Source organism: Hyla sarda, chromosome 8 (assembly GCF_029499605.1).
Source record: "Hyla sarda isolate aHylSar1 chromosome 8, aHylSar1.hap1, whole genome shotgun sequence".
In the NCBI taxonomy this organism is placed as follows: Eukaryota; Metazoa; Chordata; class Amphibia; order Anura; family Hylidae; genus Hyla; species Hyla sarda.
Window position 1 is genome coordinate 48631053 of NC_079196.1, and position 23984 is coordinate 48655036.

The 23984-nt window shown below is 46.8% G+C and overlaps 1 long non-coding RNA gene across 3 annotated transcripts in view; it reads right to left on the reverse strand.

Moving 5' to 3' along the window:
• Positions 1-23984, reverse strand: part of LOC130285478 (uncharacterized) — a 110867-nt gene that overhangs the window by 70070 nt on the left and 16813 nt on the right. The window contains exon 4 of one of the 3 annotated variants that reach the window (XR_008847344.1): positions 23116-23167. This is a non-coding gene — a long non-coding RNA (uncharacterized LOC130285478). Of the gene's footprint in view, positions 1-22714; positions 23168-23984 lie in introns of those variants that run through there. The other 2 variants (XR_008847345.1, XR_008847343.1) reach the window with 2 other exon arrangements.

Consider the following 23984-nt stretch of genomic DNA (forward strand, 5'->3'; position numbering starts at 1 on the left):
TCTACTCACTGCCCCTGCACTCCCTTGCCGGATCTTGTTGCCTTAGTGCCTAGAGAAAGCGTTTACTGTGTTTGTCCTTACTGTGTACTTGACCTCCTGCTATTGCCATATTGACTACGATTCTTGCTGCCTGCCCCGACCTTCTGCTACGTCCGACCTTGCTCTTGTCTACTCCCTTGTACCGCGCCTATCTTCAGCAGTCAGAGAGGTTGAGCCGTTGCTAGTGGATACGACCTGGTTGCTACCGCCGCTGCAAGATCATCCCGCTTTGCGGCGGGCTCTGGTGAAAACCAGTAGCAGCTTAGAACCGGTCCACTAGCACGGTCCACGCCTATCCCTCTCTGGCACAGAGGATCCACCTCCAGCCTGCCGAATCGTGACAAGGCCGGTAAGGCACCCTCCTGTTGCGTTCTAGCTGATCGGGACATTGCGATTTTACCAGGTATGATGCGTGCTCACCTGCTAAGCATGCGTCATACATTTATAAACATCCATATGCAGCAAGAGGTTAATATATTTATTTCCACCTAATATCTCCTACGTAGCTCCTACTTAGCTTTTTTCTACCTTTTTCTACCTTTCTTCTGTCCTTTCCTCAATGTCTCCTTTATGTCCTACTTTATTTGTTTATCCTTCCTTTCTCCTTTTTCTTTTCCCCACCTTTCCACCATCTCTTTCTTTCTACCTTCCTTCTTTTTCTTCCTTCCGTTTCCCCTCTCCCTCTCTTTTCTCCCTCTTTTCCCACTCTTAACCACTTTCTTTCTGCATTATGTTCTTCTTATCCATTCCCCATACCTTCTCCCTCCCTCGACTTCCTAATTCCCTTCTTTTTCTCATTCTATTCCTTATTTTCCTCCTACCTTCTTTTCTTTCTTTCTTACTTTCTTTCTTTTTCTTTCTTTCTTTCTTTCTCTCTTTCTCTTTCTTTCTCTTTCTTTCTTCCTCTTTCTTTTTCTCTTTCTCTCTTCTTCTCCTTTTTATTCCCTTCACTTCCTATCTTCCTTTCTCCTCTGCATTTCTTTCTTCACCCCATGCCATCATTCTTTCCCTCTCCCTTTCTGTCCATCAGTTCCTTTCTACCCTCACTCTCTTCCATTCATCCCTCCATACCTCTTTCTTCCCTCTCTCACCTTCTACCTACCTTCCTTTCATAGCTCCATCTCATTCCTACTAAAATCAATTCAGTGTGAAAATCAGAAAGTACTGGGTTCTGGGACATAATTTGAGTTTAGATGTCAAACAGCAAAATACTGTCTGTAATGTGTAATATTCTTCCCTGTAAATAACACTCAACATTATTTCTGGAAATTTGGAGAAATAGGCCATATTTGTTTGCAAACAATAAAGAGCCTATCATTGAATATGCATTAAAGGGGCAATTTAACTGAGCTCAAATAAAGGCTATTAAATGGTCGCAAACAATTAGAGCCTAGGAAGTGATTTGTACATATCCAGGACACAAATGATTGGTGTTAGGGAAGATTATTACATTGTTATTGACGACTGATCGAGGAACAGTCCTCAACCCAAAATAGGGTCACTGCACCAAATCTACTTATGTACAGGGTATGCAAATATTAGCTATTAAATAGAAAAAAGAAATCATGACCTAAAACATATGAACACATACCGTATTTATCGGGGTATACCACGCACCGGCCTATAACACGCACCCTCATTTTACCAAGGATATTTGGGTAAAAAAAGTTTTTTACCCAAATATCCATGATAAAATGAGGGTGCGTGTGTGCGCGTGTATACCCCGATATACCCCCAGGAAAGGCAGGGGGAGAGAGGCCGTTGCTGCCCGCTTCTCTCCCCCTGCCTTTCCTGGGGTCTAGAGCGCTGCTGTCGGCCCTTTTCACCCCGATAGCCAGGGGGAGAGAAGGGACAGGTGCACCCGTTGCCTCCCCCCATCCCCGGTGGCATAATTACCTGAGTCGGGTCCGCGCTGCTCCAGGCCTCCGTCGTGCGTCCCCAGCGTCGTTGCTATGCACGGCGCGGCGCTCTGACGTCATGCGCCGCGCCGTTCAGCGCATAGCAATGACGCCGGGGACGCACGACGGAGGCCTGGAGCAGCGCGGACCCGACTCAGGTAATTATGCCACCGGGGATGGGGGGAGGCAACGGGGCAGCGGCGCTGGCAATGGGTGCCGCTGCCCCTTCTCTCCCTCTGGCTGTCGGTGCCGCTTCTCTCTCCCTGGCTATCGGCGCCGGCACCGATAGTCAGGGGGACAGAACGGGCAGCGGCGCCAATAACCAGGGGGTGAGAAGGGCCGACAGCAGCGCTCTAGACCCCAGGAAAGGCAGGGGGAGAGAAGCGGGCAGCGACGGCCTCTCTCCCCCTGCCTTTCCCTGGAGGTGTATCGGCGTATAACACGCTCACAGACTTTAGGCTAAAAAATTTTAGCCTAAAAAGTGCGTGTTATATGCCGATAAATACGGTAATTTGTCTGATTTGTCTTTTTACTATGTTCAATGACTGACAGATTTATCAGGCTATAAAATACATGGGGTGGGGGGGGGAGTTGCTGAGTTGCCCATAGCAACCAATCAGATCGCTTCTTTCATTTTTCAGAGGCCTTTTCAAAAATGAAAAAAGCGATCTGATTGGTTGCTATGGGCAACTCAGCAACTTTTCCTTTGGACAGGTTTTGATAAATCTCCCCCATTGTGCCTATTTGTTCTTTAAATTTAGCAAAAGCAAATATCCAATGCATTCTAATGTATCATATGGATGATTATGGATTTCAATAAACTGCATGCAATTCTTCATTTTCCCTGAGATGGTGCTGCAGGGGAATTGGATGTTACAGCTGATCACCTGTGATCAATAGTGTTGAGCGGCATAGGCCATATTCGAATTCGCGAATATTCGCGAATATATGGCCGAATATTCGTCATATATTCGCGAATATTCGCATATTCGTTATATTCTCGTTTTATTTTCGCATATGCGAAAATTATCATATGTGAATATTAGCATATACAAAATTAGCATATGTGAAATTCGCATATGCGAAAATTAGCATATGCTAATTTTCGCATATGCAAATTTTCGCACGCCAGTCCAAATTTTCGCACGCCAGTCTCACACAGTAGTATTACAGCCTTCTTTACACCACACAAGCTGGAAGCAGAGAGAGATAATCACTGTGATGTGTACTGTGAAGAAGAAAAAAAAATAAAAGAAAAGAATATTCGTAATTACGAATATATAGCGCTATATTCGCGAAATTCGCGAATTCGCGAATATGCGATATTCGCGAATAATATTCGAATTGCGAATATTCGCGAGCAACACTAGTGATCAACACAATTCTAACAAAAATATTTACATCAAACAAACCCTATTAAGCATTCTGTTTTTTGTTTTTGTTTTTTTGTTTGTTTGTTTTTCTCATATAGTGCAGCATAGGCTATTATTAGAGAATAATGTTCTTGTGTATGTTTTGTGCTTACCATCCTTTTGCTAATGTGGCAGGCATGGGATAGGGTCAATTTTAACTTGCAAATTTACAATACTGGCCCTCATTTACTTAGAAAATCGGGTTGTAAGTCTATCTTGCTTTCTTACCCGACTGCTTTTTTCCCCTGGTATTTATTATTATGTCGCATCTTGTTTGTCGCACGTGGGTTTTGTTGGTTTTGGTTTCCAACTCCTCTGAGCTGTCGGGAAAAAATCCACAACAATTCAACAAATTCGGGTTGGAAACCTTTATAAATACATGGGAAAGCTCAGAAATGTCGGGTTACGCCCCTTTTTCGGGTTTGGGAGAATCCACATCGGGTCCGTCGGGAAAAAATAACGCATCGTGTCGCAGACTGGCACACCATGTCTGCGACATGGCGCAGACAAAGATGCGACAAAAAAACCCGACAAAAGAAGTCGGGTTTAGAATAGTAAATGAGGGCCACTGTGTTTTTTTCTTTTCTTTTTTGTTCTTTTTTATTCTGCCTTCCATCTTCTCTGGCTAACACTCAGGTGTTTGATCACACCAGCTGTTTCACCCAGGTGAACTCATTAGATTCATAAGTGGGTTGGGGGTCAATTTACATTACATGTAGTTTAGATGCATTTTTTTTTACTTAAAGTCTCTTTTTTAGAGAAATATTGCCATGATGCAAAAGTGATTTAATCTATAATGACAATTTAGGCTGTGTTCACACAAACTGCATTTTTACACCTTTTTATTTTTTTTATTTTTTTTACTGCATTTTGGCTATTTTTGCAAAAGTAGCAAAAATGACACATTTTTACTGTGACTTGCACAACTGCAGTACAATATCACAATTTGTTCCACAAAGTTGGGAAATCACAGCAAAAAAAAGAGAAAAAAAAACTGCAGCAAGAGTATGAACACAAGGAGGTATATAAATACTATATATCCTGATCCTATACAGATAGCAACAGCACTATACAGAAAGAGCTGGAAGGCAGGTGTATATCTACTATAAATTCTGATCCCATAGCGACAGCAGCAGCAGTATACAGCTAGAGCTGGATCTGGGGTGTATATGTACTATATATCCTGATCCCATAGATATAGCAGATGGAGCTTGGAGGGGAGGGGTCAAGACTGGGAGGGGAGGAGTCAAGGGGAGGTGTATATTTACTATATATCCTTATCCCATAAAGATAACAGCAGCAGAATACAGATGGAGTTGGAGGGGGGGTGTACATCTACAATATATCCTGATCCCATAGAGGTGTATATCTACTATATATCCTTATCCCATAAAGATAACAGCAGCAGAAATACAGATAGAGCTGGAGGGGGGGTGTACATCTACTATATATCCTGATACCATAGAGGTGTATATCTACTATATATCCTGATCCCACAGAGATAGCAGATGGAGCTGGGAGGGGAGGGGTCAAGACCTCTCCCCTCCCAGCTCCATCTGCTATCTCTATGGGATCAGGATATATAGTATTTATACTTCTCCCATCCAGCTCTATCTGTATACTGCTTCTGCTATTTTTACGAAATCAGGATATATTGTAGATATGCACCTCCCCTCCAGCTCCATCTGTATACAGCTGCTGCTATCTTTATGGGATGAGGATATATAGTATTTATACCCCCCCCCCCCAGCTCTATCTGTATGCTGCTACTATCTTTGTGGGATCAAGATATACAGTGGGGCAAAAAAGTATTTAGTCAGCCACCAATTGTGCAAGTTCTCCCACTTAAAAAGATGAGAGAGGTCTGTCATTTTCATTAGAGATGAGCAAACTTTTGAAAAATTAGATTATGTCCGAATTTATTTGCGGCGAATCTGTATTAAAAAGTCTATTTCTGTCCTACAGAGAGACTCAATAGGGGTGTAGAACAGTTTGCTTTGTTCTAACACGCATAGGGAGTGTACTGTGTTAGTGAAATAATACTGTTATTCAGTATGACATGCAGATTACAGGCAGATTGCAGAATCACTGCAGTAGACCATATGGCGTCAAAATTGAAATTATTTTCATTTTTACATTTTACATTTTTTGAGTACCCATTCTGGTGAGCATCAAGCTGGCGGTTCGCCCTGATGCGAGCTACCACCTGTTCTAGCCCGTGCCTCTCACCGTCCCCGCCCCCCCCCTGAAAATGTTTCATTTAATCAGTAATGGTTCATTGTGATCGCTCCAACCTGTTTAATTGGATTCTTGTGCTAATCCCACAGCTACTATATGATGTCGATGACCATAGGGCCTCAGTCTTGAAAAGATTAAATCGATTTTTTTGAAATTGAAATTTAAGATTTTGAAATTGAAATGTAAGATTAAACTCCCAAGTTTTAATGTCCCGACCCCGGCGTGTGGTTACAATGGACCAAATTTAACAAGGAGTCACATGCCACATGGAGGCACAACGACAGAGCCTGGAGGTGGCATCAGTATGAGAAGACCATATATTGACTCAATAACCACCTGGAGTTTGTGGCAGCATGAGGAGACCATATAGTATCTGAATGGCACAGCCTGGAGTTGGCTGAAGCATGAGGAGAACATATAGTGGCTGAGTGGCACATCCAGGAGTTGGCAGCAGCATAAGAAGACCATATAATGTCTGAATGGCACAGCCTGGAGGTGGTGAAGCATGAGGAGACCATATAGTCGCTGAATGGCACAGCCTGGAGGTGGTGAAGCATGAGGAGACCATATAGTGGCTGCATGGCACAGCCTGGAGTTGGCAGAAGCATGAGGAGATGATATAGTGGCTGAATGAGACAGCCTGGAGGTGGTGAAGCAGGAGGAGACCATATAGTGGCTGCATGGCACAGCCTGGAGTTGGCAGAAGAATGAGGAGACGATATAGTGGCTGAATGAGACAGCCTGGAGTTGGCAGAAGCATGAGGAGACCATATAGTGGCTAAATGGCACAGCCTGGAGGTGGTGAAGCATGAGGAAACCATATAGTGGCTGCATGGCACAGCCTGGAGTCGGTAGAAGCATGAGGAGACAATATTGTGGCTGAATGAGACAGCCTAAAGGGGGCAAAAGGAACATCAGGAGTCCTGAAAGTGACCGGGTGATAGAATGGTGCGGTGCGTGGCAATACCAGTACCCAGTGATGAAGGTGAATGAAAAAAGGTCTGATGCGTTGGAATGTTTGTAACTGGGAAGCAGCGCCTTAAAACTTTTTGGCACTATCCATATTTGTGAAGTCCATATTTGTGAAGTGTTGGTGTGGCACCATGGTCAATCCACTCTGATGCATCAGGCATTGGTGGGTGGAAATCCTAGCTGATCCATGCCTGATTCATCTTCCCAAAGGTCAGTCTCTCTCCACATTTTTCATGGACAGACGTGTTCTCCTTGGGTGACTAAGGCCACCGCCGCACTAAACACCACCTCTGATGGCACACTACTGGCCGGGCAGGACAGCTTTTCCAGGGCAAACTCTGCTAGTTGTGGCCACAAATCAAGTTTGGCTGCCCAGAAGTCCAGCGGATCTTCAAGGTGTGTTGCCATGGGCATGTCAAGGTATGCCACCACCTGCTGGTTCAGGTCCTGCCCCAGGTTTACCTGCTGCTGATCAGTTGCTTCACTATGCAGGTGAAGAAAGGTACTCATCAGCGACTGTAGACTCAGGCTGATGCTGATGGAGCTGGTGCTGTTCCTTTCACCCCACCCCTCCCCAGCAGCCATGGCAGTGGAAGGTGAGTGCAGAGGGCCCCCCCCCCCCCCCCGAGTCAGACCTGTGAGAGTATGGACGATGGCACTGATAGGATGCCTCTGTAGTAAATCAGTTGGTCCTCCCTCTCAGTGGGTGTAAAAAAGGCCCGTATTTTGTGGCAAAAGCGAGGGTCCAATAAGGTGGAGAGCCAGAAGTCATCCCGCTGCTGTATGGTGACAATTCGTATGTCACTACGCAAGCAACTGAGCATGCATCGTGCCATTTGTGCAAGTGACTCGGAGGGACTCCCTGCATCCATCTCCACTGCATACTGCCACGGTGTGGGGTCCTCTGTCTCTCCTTCCTCATAACCCTCTTGCTCCTCTGGCTGCTCCTGTTCCTCCTCTCCTGTCAGATTATTAGAAAAACCACCCATTTTGCAAAACCTAAACTGTGCTCCACTGTGCCCCTCCTCCTCTTCCTCCTCTGCCAGTTCAGCCCCCACAGGGCTTATGTGGCCGTGGGATGTAAGTGCCACGTATCCATTGCCCTGACCAGCCATCGTTTTCAACACATGTTGTAAGAAATTAAGCAGTGGAATGATGTAGTTCATCCCGTAATCCTGGCGATTTACTAAAAATGTGGCTTCCTTTTAGGGCCTGAGCAAACGGCAGGTGTCATGTATGTGCTGCCACTGGTTGACATTGAGGTTACACAGGGGAGTACCCCTATCCGCTTGGATCATCAAGAAATCGGTGATGGCTTTTCTCTGTTCGTATAGTCGGTCCAACATATGGAGGGTGGAATTCCAACGTGTGGCAACAACATGGTTCAGCCTTCCCAGTCACAGAGCAGACAAGATGTTCTTCCCTTTGTCAATCACCATCGTTTCCATTTCCAGTTTTTGTGGAGTAAGCCATGCTTCGTTTTCTTTACAAATTACTTGTAGCAGTTCATCCCCTGTGTGACTCCGTTCGCCAAGGCAAACCATAGTGAAGAACAGCGTGACACCGCCATTCACTGCACACATGGTATGCTGAAGGGACACTGAGACTTGCTTGGGCAGTGGAGGCTGAGGACAAGGTGGAGGATGAGGAGGAGGAGTTGCACACTGAAACAGGACCAACAGCCTGAGAGCATGGAGGAGGAAGCGGCGTGACCTGTCCAAGTTGGTGTTGTGACTGTGCAGGAACCACATTCACCCAGTGAGCTGTAAAGGACATGTATTCTCCATGACCATAGTTACAGCTCCAGACGTCGGTGCTGTCGTGCATTTGGTACACACTGACAGGCTCAAGGACTGGCCCACCTTCTCTTCCACAAAATTGTGCAGGGCTGGTACTGCCATTTTCACAAGGAAATGACGGCTTGGCCCTCTCCACCTCTGCACAAGCCATCAGTTCTCTGAAAGGTGCAGAGTCCACCACTTGAAAAGGGAGGGACTGCAGCACCGGCAACTTAGAAAGGAGCATATTCAGCTTCTGTACCGTTGGATGAGTGGGTGCATATTGTTGTCTCTTGGACATGGCTTCACCGATGGATTGTTGGTGAAATGAGGAGGAGCAGGATCCAACAAGGAAGGTCCAACAGCTCTCTTCTGCTGAGGTGGTGGAGCCTTGGCTGGCTGAAAGAGAGAGTGGCGTGCCACTGGGGGATGCAGCAGGCTGGACAACTATATCGGAGCCACAGTTCTCCCATGCCACTTTATGGTGGCGCAGCATATTTTGACGCATGGACCCTGGCCATGATTCACCTTCTGCCGACATATCTTGCATGTGGCTATGTTAACCTCCTCCGGATGCTTGATGAAAAACTGCCACACCGCCGAGTAGCTGATTTTCCCACCAACAGTTCACACTAATTGGCTGCTACTGCCACCGTCTCCAGGAACCCCTGCTCTACTGCCTCCCGGGAAGGTAGGCTGCCGTGAAGCATGCAGTCTCCCCTGGGCATGTTTGGCTCCCGAATTTCCACTTCTTACACCATGCTGACTGCCAACCATGCTACCACCTTGCTGGCTCAGCTGCTGCCTCACGGGCAACCTACAACTCTCCTCTCCTGACGATGATGAAGCCATCCTCATCAACAAGTGTCTGCACGTCGCTGATGTCTTCCTCAGGTTCCTCAACAGTGTCTGCTTCAGGACCCTAAACCCTGGCAACACCACCTCCCACGTCACTCTCCTCATCACTACTTGCCCGCCTAGCATAGGAAGCGGCGGATGTCTCCTCCACTTTGCTGGGCAGTAGCTGCTGACTGTCCTCTATTAGATCATCCTCAGTGAATAGTGGAGCTGAACCCACAGCATAAGATACTTCTGTAGGGGAGGGAACAGCATAGGACAGAGGCAATGGGAGGACTGAGGGTTGTATCTGAGGGTTGTATCTGAGGGTCCCACCAATTGTTGACTGGGGTATCAGATGTTACTTGTGATGAAGTGGATAACCACGCTAACCAATCGATGACAGCAGATGGGTTGCTGGTTGAGACACGACCGCTAGCTGATACCGGGAGCTCAGGCCTCTTGCTGCGACTCCTGCTGCCACTTGCCCCTAGTCTGCTGCGACTTCTGCCTGTGCCTGATGAATTTTGGCCTCTGCCACTCCTCTGTGCCTGTCCTGGCACTTCTCTGCCTGACATACTTAGTGCGTATATTAGGGGAGTACAATACGCTTCACTACGCTTAAAACAGTATTTGTCTAGAACAGCAGCAGGTGTGTACTTTTGCATGTACTTTCACAGTATCTGGGCCCTTGACAGATTAACAGGTACAAAATAGTACCCTACTTAGATGTATATATGTGGTATGCACTTATGAGGGCAGAAAAATGCTCTACAGTATGCTTAAAATTATGTATTTTTGCACAACACCAGCAGTACACAACAGTGCTGCAGCACACAGTTGCGGTGTACTAAACCCAAAATTGAACTCTCTCACAGACTATTAGGAATGGACTGCTGGGTATGTATTATACCATATACAGACTAGTATAACCAGCAGGCCATTTGTTGTGGAACAAAGAGGGCAAAAAAATGCACTACAGTTCCCATAAAAAAAGTTGAAGTAAAACACCAGCCAGTGATTACTTTTGCCAGGAATTTCACAGATTAACAGCTACAAAATAGTACACTACTTAGATGTAGGTATGTGGAATGCATTTATGAGGGCAGAAAAATGTGCTACAGTACACTTAAAAAAGTACAACACCAGCCAGTGAGTACTTTTGCCAGGACTTTCACAGTATCTAGGCCTTTGACAGATTAACAGGTACAAAATTGTACACTACTTAGATGCAAGTATGTGGTATGAACTTAGGAGGGCAGAAAAATGTGCTACAGTATGCTTAACCCCTTAAGGACGCAGCCCTTTTTCACCTTAAGGACTGAGCCCTTTTTCGTAATTCTGACCACTGTCACTTTACGCATTAATAACTCTAAAACGCTTTTACCGAATATTCTGATTCTGAGATAGTTTTTTTCGTGACATATTCTACTTAATCTTGGTGGTAAAATTTCGTTGTTACGTGCATCCTTTTTTGGTGAAAAATCCCCAAATTTCATGAAAATTTTGTAGTAAATTTGAGTAGCCGTATTAGTCCAGTGATGCAGATAATGATTAGTCTATGATAATCTATAAGATACTGCAACATTTTATGATTTGCATGAAAATTTTTAAAATTTTGCATTTTTCTAACTTTGAAGCTCTCTGCTTGTAAGGAAAAGTGATATTCCAAATACATTTTTTTTATTCACAAATACAATATGTCCACTTTATGTTGGCATCATAAAATGGACATACTTTTACTTTTTGAAAAAAATCAGAGGGCTTCATTTCATGAAAATTGCTAAATCTGAAGGGACAGATGTTACAGAACTACAACTACCAGCATGCCTGGGCAGTCTAGCCATGCTTAGAGTTGTAGTTTGGCAACATCTGAAGGGCTACATGTCCTAACATGTGGTCCACCATTTCTAGATGCCCTGGAGCCTGGACCGCTCTAAATGGAGTTTAATGAAGCGATTTGCGCGATAGAATCACGGCGATATTCACATTCGTTGCAAATCAAATTTTTCATGAAATTCGTAACGAATTCGGATTCATCAGCTTCGATTCACTCTTATATAATTTTCATCATAGGTATACCTCAACTATGAGAGAAATAATGAGAAAAAAAATCCATAAAATCACATTGTCTGATTTTTAAAGAATTTATTTGCAAATTATGGTGGAAAATAAGTATTTGGTTAATAACAAAAGTTAATCTCAATACTTTGTTATATACCCTTTGTTGGCAATGACAGAGGTCAACCATTTTCCGTAAGTCTTCACAAGGTTTTCACACACTGTTGCTGGTATTTTGGCCCATTCCTCCATGAGGATCTCCTATAGAGCAGTGATGTTTTGGGGCTGTTGCTGGGCAACACAGACTTCCAACTCCCTCCAAAGGTTTTCATATAGGTTGGGATCTGGAGACAGGCTAAGCCACTCCAGGACCTTGAAATGCTTCTTACGAAGCCACTCCTTCATTGCCTGGGGAGTGTTTTTGGGATCATTGTCTTGCTGAAAGACCCAGCCACGTTTTATCTTCAATGCACTTACTGATGGAAGGAGGTTTTCACTCAAAATCTCATGATAAGTGGCCCCATTCATTCTTTCCATTACACGAATCAGTCATCGTGGTCCCTTAGCAGAAAAGCAGCCCAAAGCATGATGTTTCCACCCCCATGCTTCACAGTAGGTGTTACGCCGAGCGCTCCGGGTCCCCGCTCCTCCCCGGAGCGCTCGCTACACTCTCTCCGCTGCAGCGCTCCGGTCAGATCCACTGACCCGGGGCGCTGCGATTCTGCTTCCAGCCGGGATGCGATTCGCGATGCGGGTAGCGCCCGCTCGCGATGCGCACCCCGGCTCCCGTACCTGACTCGCTCTCCCTCGGTCCTGTCCCGGCGCGCGCGGCCCCGCTCCCTAGGGCGCGCGCGCGCCGGGTCTTTGCGATTTAAAGGGCCACTGCGCCGCTGATTGGCGCAGTGATTCCAATTAGTGTCTTCACCTGTGCACTTCCCTATATCACCTCACTTCCCCTGCACTTCCCTGCCGGATCTTGTTGCCATTGTGCCAGTGAAAGCGTTCCTTGTATGTTCCTAGCCTGTGTTCCAGACCTCCTGCCGTTGCCCCTGACTACGATCCTTGCTGCCTGCCCCGACCTTCTGCTACGTCCGACCTTGCTTCTGTCTACTCCCTTGTACCGCGCCTATCTTCAGCAGCCAGAGAGGTTGAGCCGTTGCTAGTGGATACGACCTGGTCACTACCGCCGCAGCAAGACCATCCCGCTTTGCGGCGGGCTCTGGTGAAAACCAGTAGTGACTTAGAACCGATCCACTAGCACGGTCCACGCCAATCCCTCTCTGGCACAGAGGATCCACTACCCGCCAGCCGGCATCGTGACAGTAGATCCGGCCATGGATCCCGCTGAAGTTCCTCTGCCAGTTGTCGCTGACCTCACCACGGTGGTCGCCCAGCAGTCACAACAGATAGCGCAACAAGGCCAACAGCTGTCTCAACTGACCGTTATGCTACAACAGTTACTACCACAGCTTCAGCAGTCATCTCCTCCGCCAGCTCCTGCACCTCCTCCGCAGCGAGTGGCCGCTCCTGGGCTACGCCTATCCTTGCCGGATAAATTTGATGGGGACTCTAAGTTTTGCCGTGGCTTTCTTTCCCAATGTTCCCTGCATCTGGAGATGATGTCGGACCTGTTTCCCACTGAAAGGTCTAAGGTGGCTTTCGTAGTCAGCCTTCTGTCCGGAAAAGCCCTGTCATGGGCCACACCGCTCTGGGACCGCAATGACCCCGTCACTGCCTCTGTACACTCCTTCTTCTCGGAAATCCGAAGTGTCTTTGAGGAACCTGCCCGAGCCTCTTCTGCTGAGACTGCCCTGTTGAACCTGGTCCAGGGTAATTCTTCCGTTGGCGAGTATGCCGTACAATTCCGTACTCTTGCTTCAGAATTGTCCTGGAATAATGAGGCCCTCTGCGCGACCTTTAAAAAAGGCCTATCCAGCAACATTAAAGATGTTCTGGCCGCACGAGAAATTCCTGCTAATCTACATGAACTTATTCACCTAGCCACTCGCATTGACATGCGTTTTTCCGAAAGGCGTCAGGAGCTCCGCCAAGATATGGACTCTGTTCGCACGAGGCGTTTCTTCTCCTCGGCTCCTCTCTCCTCTGGTCCCCTGCAATCTGTTCCTGTGCCTCCCGTCGTGGAGGCTATGCAGGTCGACCGGTCTCGCCTGACACCTCAAGAGAGGACACGACGCCGCATGGAGAACCTCTGCCTGTACTGTGCTAGTACCGAACACTTCCTGAGGGATTGTCCTATCCGTCCTCCCCGCCTGGAAAGACGTACGCTGACTCCGCACAAAGGTGAGACAGTCCTTGATGTCTACTCTGCTTCTCCACGTCTTACTGTGCCTGTGCGGATGTCTGCCTCTGCCTTCTCCTTCTCTACCGTGGCCTTCTTGGACTCTGGATCTGCAGGAAATTTTATTTTGGCCTCTCTCGTCAACAGGTTCAACATCCCAGTGACCAGTCTCGCCAGACCCCTTTACATCAATTGTGTAAACAATGAAAGATTGGACTGTACCATACGCTTCCGCACGGAGCCCCTTCTAATGAGCATCGGATCTCATCACGAGAGGATTGAACTTTTGGTCCTCCCCAATTGCACCTCGGAAATTCTCCTTGGACTTCCCTGGCTTCAACTTCATTCCCCAACCCTGGATTGGTCCACTGGGGAGATCAAGAGTTGGGGGCCCTCTTGTTCCAAGGACTGTCTAAGACCGGTTCCCAGTAACCCTTGCCGTGACTCTGTGGTTCCCTCAGTAACCGGTCTCCCTAAGGCCTATATGGACTTCGCGGATGTTTTCTGCAAAAAACAAGCTGAGACTCTACCTCCTCACAGGCCTTATGATTGCCCTATCGACCTCCTCCCGGGTACTACTCCACCCCGGGGCAGAATTTATCCTCTCTCTGCCCCAGAGACTCTTGCCATGTCTGAGTATGTCCAGGAAAATTTAAAAAAGGGCTTTATCCGTAAATCCTCCTCTCCTGCCGGAGCTGGATTTTTCTTTGTGTCCAAAAAAGATGGCTCCCTACGTCCTTGCATTGACTACCGCGGTCTTAATAAAATCACGGTTAAGAACCGCTACCCCCTACCCCTCATCTCTGAACTCTTTGATCGCCTCCAAGGTGCCCACATCTTTACTAAATTGGACTTAAGAGGCGCCTATAACCTCATCCGCATCAGAGAGGGGGATGAGTGGAAAACGGCGTTTAACACCAGAGATGGACACTTTGAGTATCTGGTCATGCCCTTTGGCCTGTGCAACGCCCCTGCTGTCTTCCAAGACTTTGTCAATGAAATTTTTCGTGATCTGCTATACTCCTGTGTTGTTGTATATCTGGACGATATCCTAATTTTTTCTGCCAATCTAGAAGAACACCGCCAGCATGTCCGTATGGTTCTTCAGAGACTTCGTGACAATCAACTCTATGCCAAAATTGAGAAATGTCTGTTTGAATGCCAATCTCTTCCTTTTCTAGGATATTTGGTCTCTGGCCAGGGACTACAAATGGATCCAGACAAACTCTCTGCCGTCTTAGATTGGCCACGCCCCTCCGGACTCCGTGCTATCCAACGCTTTTTGGGGTTCGCCAATTATTACAGGCAATTTATTCCACATTTTTCTACCATTGTGGCTCCTATCGTGGCTTTAACCAAAAAAAATGCCGATCCCAAGTCGTGGCCTCCTCAAGCGGAAGACGCCTTTAAACGACTCAAGTCTGCCTTTTCTTCGGCTCCCGTGCTCTCCAGACCTGACCCTTCCAAACCCTTCCTATTGGAGGTTGATGCCTCCTCAGTGGGAGCTGGAGCTGTTCTTTTACAAAAAAATTCTTCCGGGCATGCTGTCACTTGTGGTTTTTTTTCTAGGACCTTCTCTCCGGCGGAGAGGAACTACTCCATCGGGGATCGAGAGCTTCTAGCCATTAAATTAGCACTTGAGGAATGGAGGCATCTGCTGGAGGGATCAAGATTTCCAGTTATTATTTACACCGACCACAAGAACCTCTCCTACCTCCAGTCTGCCCAACGGCTGAATCCTCGCCAGGCCCGGTGGTCTCTGTTCTTTGCCCGATTTAATTTTGAGATTCACTTTCGTCCTGCCGATAAGAACATTAGGGCCGATGCTCTCTCTCGTTCCTCGGATGCCTCAGAAGTTGAACTCTCTCCGCAACACATCATTCCACCTGACTGCCTGATCTCCACTTCTCCAGCCTCCATCAGGCAAACTCCTCCAGGAAAGACCTTTGTTTCTCCACGCCAACGCCTCGGAATCCTCAAATGGGGTCACTCCTCCCATCTCGCTGGTCATGTGGGCATCAAGAAATCTGTGCAACTCATCTCCCGCTTCTATTGGTGGCCGACTCTGGAGACGGATGTTGTGGACTTTGTGCGAGCCTGCACTATCTGTGCCCGGGATAAGACTCCTCGCCAGAAGCCCGCTGGTTTTCTTCATCCCCTGCCTGTCCCCGAACAGCCTTGGTCTCTGATTGGTATGGATTTTATTACTGATTTACCCCCTTCCCGTGGCAACACTGTTATTTGGGTGGTCGTTGATCGATTCTCCAAAATGGCACATTTCATCCCTCTTCCTGGTCTTCCTTCAGCGCCTCAGTTGGCTAAACAATTTTTTGTACACATTTTTCGTCTTCACGGATTGCCTACGCAGATCGTCTCGGATAGAGGCGTCCAATTCGTGTCTAAATTCTGGAGGGCTCTCTGTAAACAACTCAAGATTAAATTAAATTTTTCTTCTGCATATCATCCCCAGTCCAATGGACAAGTAGAAAGAATTAACCAAGTCTTGGGTGATTATTTGCGACATTTTGTTTCCTCCCGCCAGGATGACTGGGCAGATCTCCTTCCATGGGCCGAATTCTCGTATAACTTCAGAGTCTCTGAATCTTCCTCCAAATCCCCATTTTTCGTGGTGTACGGCCGTCACCCTCTTCCCCCCCTCCCTACCCCCTTGCCCTCTGGTCTGCCCGCTGTGGATGAAATTTCTCGTGACCTTTCCATTATATGGAGAGAGACCCAAAATTCTCTCCTACAGGCTTCATCACGCATGAAGAGGTTCGCGGATAAGAAAAGAAGAGCTCCTCCCGTTTTTTCCCCTGGAGACAAGGTATGGCTCTCCGCTAAATATGTCCGCTTCCGTGTCCCTAGCTACAAGTTGGGACCACGCTATCTTGGTCCTTTCAAAATTTTGTGTCAAATTAATCCTGTCTCTTACAAACTTCTTCTTCCTCCTTCTCTTCGTATCCCTAATGCCTTTCACGTCTCTCTTCTTAAACCACTCATCCTCAACCGTTTTTCTCCCAAATCTGTTCCTCCCACTCCTGTTTCCGGCTCCTCGGACATCTTCTCTGTCAAAGAGATCTTAGCCTCTAAAAAGGTCAGAGGGAAAACTTTTTTTCTAGTGGACTGGGACGGTTGTGGTCCTGAAGAGAGATCCTGGGAACCTGAGGACAACATCCTAGATAAAAGTCTGCTCCTCAGGTTCTCAGGCCCTAAAAAGAGGGGGAGACCCAAGGGGGGGGGGGGTACTGTTACGCCGAGCGCTCCGGGTCCCCGCTCCTCCCCGGAGCGCTCGCTACACTCTCTCCGCTGCAGCGCTCCGGTCAGATCCACTGACCCGGGGCGCTGCGATTCTGCTTCCAGCCGGGATGCGATTCGCGATGCGGGTAGCGCCCGCTCGCGATGCGCACCCCGGCTCCCGTACCTGACTCGCTCTCCCTCGGTCCTGTCCCGGCGCGCGCGGCCCCGCTCCCTAGGGCACGCGCGCGCCGGGTCTTTGCGATTTAAAGGGCCACTGCGCCGCTGATTGGCGCAGTGATTCCAATTAGTGTCTTCACCTGTGCACTTCCCTATATCACCTCACTTCCCCTGCACTTCCCTGCCGGATCTTGTTGCCATTGTGCCAGTGAAAGCGTTCCTTGTATGTTCCTAGCCTGTGTTCCAGACCTCCTGCCGTTGCCCCTGACTACGATCCTTGCTGCCTGCCCCGACCTTCTGCTACGTCCGACCTTGCTTCTGTCTACTCCCTTGTACCGCGCCTATCTTCAGCAGCCAGAGAGGTTGAGCCGTTGCTAGTGGATACGACCTGGTCACTACCGCCGCAGCAAGACCATCCCGCTTTGCGGCGGGCTCTGGTGAAAACCAGTAGTGACTTAGAACCGATCCACTAGCACGGTCCACGCCAATCCCTCTCTGGCATAGAGGATCCACTACCCGCCAGCCGGCATCGTGACAGTAGGTATAGTGTTCTTTGGATGCAACTCAGCATTCTTTTTCCCCCAAAACACGACGAGTTGAGTTTTTACCAAAAAGTTCTACTTTGGTTTCATCTGACCATATGACATTCTCCCAATACTCTTCTGGATCATCCAAATGCTCTCTAACAAACTTCAGACCGGCCCGGGCATGTACTGGCTTAAGCAGGGGGACACGTTTGGCACTGCATGATTTGAGTCCCTGGCGGCATAATGTGTTACTGATGGTAGCCTTTCTTACTTTGGTACCAGCTCTCTGCAGGTCATTAACTTGGTCCCCCCCGTGGGGTTCTGGGATTTTTGCTCACCGTTCTTGTAATCATTTTGACACCACGGGGTGAGATATTGCGTGGAGCCCCAGATCGAGGGAGATTATCAGTGGTCTTGTATGTCTTTCCATTTTCTAATAATTGCTCCCACAGTTGATTTCTTAACACCAAGCTGCTTGTCCATTGCAGATTTAGTCTTCCCAGCCTGGTGCAGGTCTACAATTTTGTTTCTGGTGTCCTTCGACAGCTCTTTGGTCTTGGCAATAGTGGAGTTTGAAGTGTGACTGTTTGAGGTTGTGGACAGGTGTCTTTTATACTGATAACAAGTTCAAACAGGAGCCATTAATACAGGTAACAAGTGGAGGACAGAGGAGACTAAAGAAGAAGTTACGGGTCTGTGAGAGCCAGAAATCTTGCTTATTTGTAGGTGACAAAATACTTATTTTCCACCAAAATTTGCAAATAAATTCTTTAACCCCTTAAGGACCAGGCCATTTTACACCTTAAGGACCAGAGCGTTTTTTGCAATTCTGACCACTGTCACTTTAAACATTAATAACTCTGGAATGCTTTTAGTTATCATTCTGATTTCGAGATTGTTTTTTCGTGACATATTCTACTTTAACTTAGTGGTAAAATTTTATGGTAACTTGCATCCTTTCTTGGTGAAAAATCCCAAAATTTGATGAAAAAAATGAAAATTTTGAATTTTTCTAACTTTGAAGCTCTCTGCTTGTAAGGAAAATGGATATTCAAAATAAAACATTTTTGGGTTCACATATAAAATATGTCTACTTTATGTTTGCATCATAAAATTTATGAGTTTTTACTTTTGGAAGACACCAGAGGGCTTCAAAGTTCAGCAGCAATTTGGAAATTTTTCACAAAATTTTCAAACTCGCTATTTTTCATGGACCAGTTCAGGTTTGAAGTGGATTTGAAGGGTCTTCATATTAGAAATACCCCATAAATGACCCCATTATAAAAACTACACCCCCCAAAGTATTCAAAATGACATTCAATAAGTGTATTAACCCTTTAGGTGTTTCACAGGAATAGCAGAAAAGTGAAGGAGAAAATTCACAATCTTCATTTTTTACACTCGCATGTTCTTGTAGACCCAATTTTTGAATTTTTGCAAGGGGTAAAAAGGAGAAAATTTTTACTTGTATTTGAAACCCAATTTCTCTCGAGTAAGCACATACCTCATATGTCTATGTTAATTGTTCGGCGGGCCCAGTAGAGGGCTCAGAAGGGAAGGAGCGTCAAATGGTTTTTGGGGGGCATGTCACCTTTAGGAAGCCCCTATGGTGCCCGGACAGCAAAAAAAAAAACACATGGCATACCATTTTGGAAACTAGACCCCTCAGGGAACGTAACAAGGGGTAAAGTGAACCTTAATACCCCACAGGTGATTCACGACTTTTGCATATGTAAAAAAAATAAAATAAAATGTTTTACCTAAAATGCTTGGTTTCCCAAAAATGTTACATTTTTAAAAAGGATAATAGCAGAAAATACCCCCCAAAATTTGAAGCCCAATTTCTCCCGATTCAGAAAACACCCCATATGGGGGTGAGAAGTGCTCTGCTGGCGCACTACAGGTCTCAGAAGAGAAGGAGTCACATTTGGCTTTTTGAAAGCAAATTTTGCTCTGGGGGCATGCTGCATTTAGGAAGCCCCTATGGTGCCAGAACAGCAAAAAAAAACAAAACACATGGCATACCATTTTGGAAACTAGACCCCTCGTGGAACGTAACAAGGGGTAATGTGAACCTTAATACTCCACAGGTGTTTCACGACTTTTGCATATGTAAAAAAAAAAAAATTTTTTTTACCTAAAATGCTTGGTTTCCCAAAATTTTTACATTTTTTAAAAGGATAATAGCAGAAAATACCCACCAAAATTTGAAGCTCAATTTCTCCCGATTCAGAAAACACCCCATATGGGGGTGAGAAGTGCTCTGCTGGCGCACTACAGGTCTCAGAAGAGGAGGAGTCACATTTGGCTTTTTGAAAGCAAATTTTGCTCTGGAGGCATGCCGCATTTAGGAAGCCCCTATGGTGCCAGGACAGCAAAAAAAAAAACACATGGCATACCATTTTGGAAACTAGACCCCTTGGGGAACGTAACAAGGGGTAATGTGAGCCTTAATACCCCACAGGTGATTCACAACTTTTGCATATGTAAAAAAAAAAAATAATTTTTACCTAAAATGTTGGTTTCCCAAAAATTTTAGATTTTTAAAAAGGGTAATAGCAGAAAATACCCCCCATAATTTGTAACACAATTTCTCCCGAGTACGGCGATACCCCATATGTGACCCTAAACTGTTGCCTTGAAATACGACAGGGCTCCAAAGTGAGAGCGCCATGCGCATTTGAGGCCTGAATTAGGGACTTGCATAGGGGTGGACATAGGGGTATTCTACGCCAGTGATTCCCAAATAGGGTGCCTCCAGCTGTTGTAAAAGTCCCAGCATGCCTGGACAGTCAGTGGCTGTCTGGTAATACTGGGAGTAGTTGTTTTGCAACAGCTGGAGGCTCCGTTTTGGAAACAGTGGCGTACCAGACGTTTTTCATTTTTATTGGGGAGGGGAGGGGGGCTGTGTAGGGGTATGTGTATATGTAGTGTTTTTTTACTTTTTATTTTATTTTGTGGTAGTGTAGTGTAGTGTTTTTAGGGTACAGTCACACGGCCGGGGGGTTCACAGTAGTTTCTCGCTGGCAGTTTGAGCAGCGGCAGTAAATTTGCCTCAGCTCAAACTTGCAGCCGGATACTTACTGTAATCCTCCGCCATTGTGAGTGTACCCTGTACGTTCACATTGGGGGGGGGGGGGGGGGGCATCCAGCTGTTGCAAAACTACAACTCCCAGCATGTAGGGTCTATAAGTGCATGCTGGGAGTTGTAGTTTTGCAACAGCTGGAGGCTCTGTTTTGGAAACGGTGGCGTACCAGACATTTTTCATTTTTATTGTAGGGGTATGTGTATATGTAGTGTTTTTTACTTTTTATTTTATTGTGTGTTAGTGTAGTGTAGTGTTTGTAGTGGCGTACCAGACGTTTTTCATTTTTATTGGGGAGGGGAGGGGGGCTGTGTAGGGGTATGTGTATATGTAGTGTTTTTTTACTTTTTATTTTATTTTGTGGTAGTGTAGTGTAGTGTTTTTAGGGTACAGTCACACGGCCGGGGGGTTCACAGTAGTTTCTCGCTGGCAGTTTGAGCTGCGACAGAAAATTTGCTGCAGCTCAAACTTGCAGCCGGATACTGACTGTAATCCTCCGCCCATGTGAGTGTACCCTGTACATTCACATTGGGGGGGGGGGGGGGGGGGACATCCAGCTGTTGCAAAACTACAACTCCCAGCATGTACGGTCTATCAGTGCATGCTGGGAGTTGTAGTTTTGCAACAGCTGGAGACACACAGGTTGTGAAACACCGAGTTTGGCAACAAACTCAGTGTTTTGCAACCAGTGTGCATTCAGCTGTTGCAAAAGCTACAACCCCCAGCATGTACGGACAGCGGAAGGGCATGCTGGGTGTTGTAGTTATGCAACAGCGGGAGGCATACTACTTTGGCTGGGGATGCTGGGGATTGTAGTTATGCACCAGCTGGAGACACACTGGTTTGCTACTTAACTCAGTGTGCCTTCAGCTGTTGCAAAACTACAACTCTCAGCAGTCACCGACAGCCAACGGGCATGCTGGGAGTTGTAGTTATGCAACCAGCAGATGCACCACTACAACTCCCAGCATGCACTTAAGCTGTTTGTGCAAGCTGGGAGTTGTAGTTACACAACAGCTGAAGGTACACTTTTCCATAGAAAGAATGTGCCTCCAGCTGTTGCAAAACCATAAGTCCCAGCATGCCCATAAGTGCATGCTGGGAGTTGTGGTGGTCTGCCTCCTCCTGTGGCATAACTACAGCTCCCAGCATGCCCTTTTTGCATGCTGGGAGCTGTTGCTAAGCAACAGCAGGAGGCTGTCACTCACCTCCTGCTGCTGCTTGATCGCCGCACAGGTCAGTCCCGCCGCGGCCGCCGTCGTCGCTCCTGGGGCCCCGATCTCAACATTAACGCCGGGGATCGGGGTCCCCAGCACCAGGGGTGCACATCCCGCACCCGCTCACGTCCTCCGGAAGAGGGGCGGAGCGGGTGCGGGAGTGACACCCGCAGCAGGCGCCCTGATTGGTCGGCCGGTAATCCGGCCGACGAATCAGGGCGATCGTGAGGTGGCACCAGTGCCACCTCACCCCTGCAGGCTCTGGCTGTTCGGGGCCGTCTCTGACGGCCCCGATCAGCCAGTAATTCCGGGTCACCGGGTCACTGGAGACCCGATTGACCCGGAATCGCCGCAGATCGCTGGACTGAATTGTCCAGCGATCTGCGGTCATCGCCGACATGGGGGGGCATAATGACCCCCCTGGGCGATATGCCGAGATGCCTGCTGAACGATTTCAGCAGGCATCGGGCACCGGCTCCCCTCCGGCTAGCGGCGGGGGGCCGGGAAAGGACAGGACGTACTCCTACGTCCTCGGTCCTTAAGGACTCGGAAACGGGGGCGTAGGAGTACGTCCATTGTCCTTAAGGGGTTAAATATCAGACAATGTGATTTTATGGATTTTTTTTTCTCATTCTGTCTCTCATAGTTGAGGTATACCTATGATGAAAATTACAGGCCTCTCTCATCTCTTTTAAGTGGGAGAACTTGCACAATTGGTGGCTGACTAAATACTTTTTTGCCCCACTGTATAGTATTTATAAACCTCCCAGTAAAAACCCAGGACAGACATCCTGTGACTCACATTAAGCACAGTATTTTTTTTACTGTGTGAGTCAGAATAGTGATCACATGACCCAGTTAGAGCACATAGATGTATCACATAGATGTTGCTGCACTGGCATAAAGTGAATGGCCCTGTATTACTAGTTGGTTTATTTACATCTAGTTTTGTTATTATAAAAGCCTAAACAATTTACTATATCTAGAGCAACAGCTAACAGGTGGTAATATCAGATGTTTTATATAAGTGACATGGCTGTAAATATAGATTAATTATCTTCAACACTTTTCTAGACTCCTCTATTATGGTGATTGAACAAATGCAAATGATTCCAAGTCACCAAGTATTTTGCCAGTTGTGACAATTCTTCCAGAAACAATTAGGGATGCTCCTGATGATTGTTGGTTCCCTACAGATTCCACCTCTACCATATATACTTGGAGAACAGAAATAGACCGTATTTAAACATGGCTGCCAAACAGGTGCACACTTCATGGCGGCATTATAATAATCTATGAACGGGCTCTCTCGACAACACCTTAAGGCTAGGACAGACCTGTACAGGTTCCAGCAGAAGTTGGCGCCAGCTTGATGTGATTAAGCATCTGCTGGATAAGATAAAAAGAAAAGTTCAGACTATAAATCAATCACAAGACAATCTGATTATTATAAGAAGTTACAGATCACAGTTTAAAGCTTATTTCCCACCATTTCCTCGCTAAATAATGGTAAAGTTTTATCTTAGATTTGTAGGTAATACCCAATCTATACTTTTTCCCATATTCTTGAGTGATTGTTGTTTGTACAAAATTAACTCTATTTATGATATAATTTGTATCGATAAATTTGTCAAGTAGTCCCTCAAGTAAGGTAAATATTTAGTCTCTAGCCATTCTTATACTCTTAAAAAAATCTCCACCGTTCTCCATTTTTTTGTATTGTTCTATTAGCCCCTTAAGGACAGCGCCTGTTTTTACCTTAAAGGGGTACTCCGATGGAAAAAAACATGTTTTATATCAACTGGTGGCATAAAGTTAAACAGATTTGTAAATTACTTCTATTTAAAGATCTTAATCCTTCCAGTACTTATCAGCTGCTGTATACTACAGAGGAAGTTGTGTAGTTCTTTTCTGGCTGACCACAGTTGTTACGCCGAGCACTCCGAGTCCCTGCTCCTCCCCGGAGTGCTCGCGGCGTTCGTCTGTGTGCAGCGCCCCGGTCAGACCCGCTGACCGGGAGCGCTGCTCTATTACCGGTGGGGATGCGATTCGCATGGCGGGACGCGCCCGCCCATGGATCGCATCCCAATCTACTCAACAGCCCGGTCCGCCTGCTATCCGGTCTCTCCGGTCTAGACCTCCTGCTGTTGCCCCTGATTACGAACCTTGCCGCCAGCCCTGACTTTCTGCTACGTCTGACCTCACC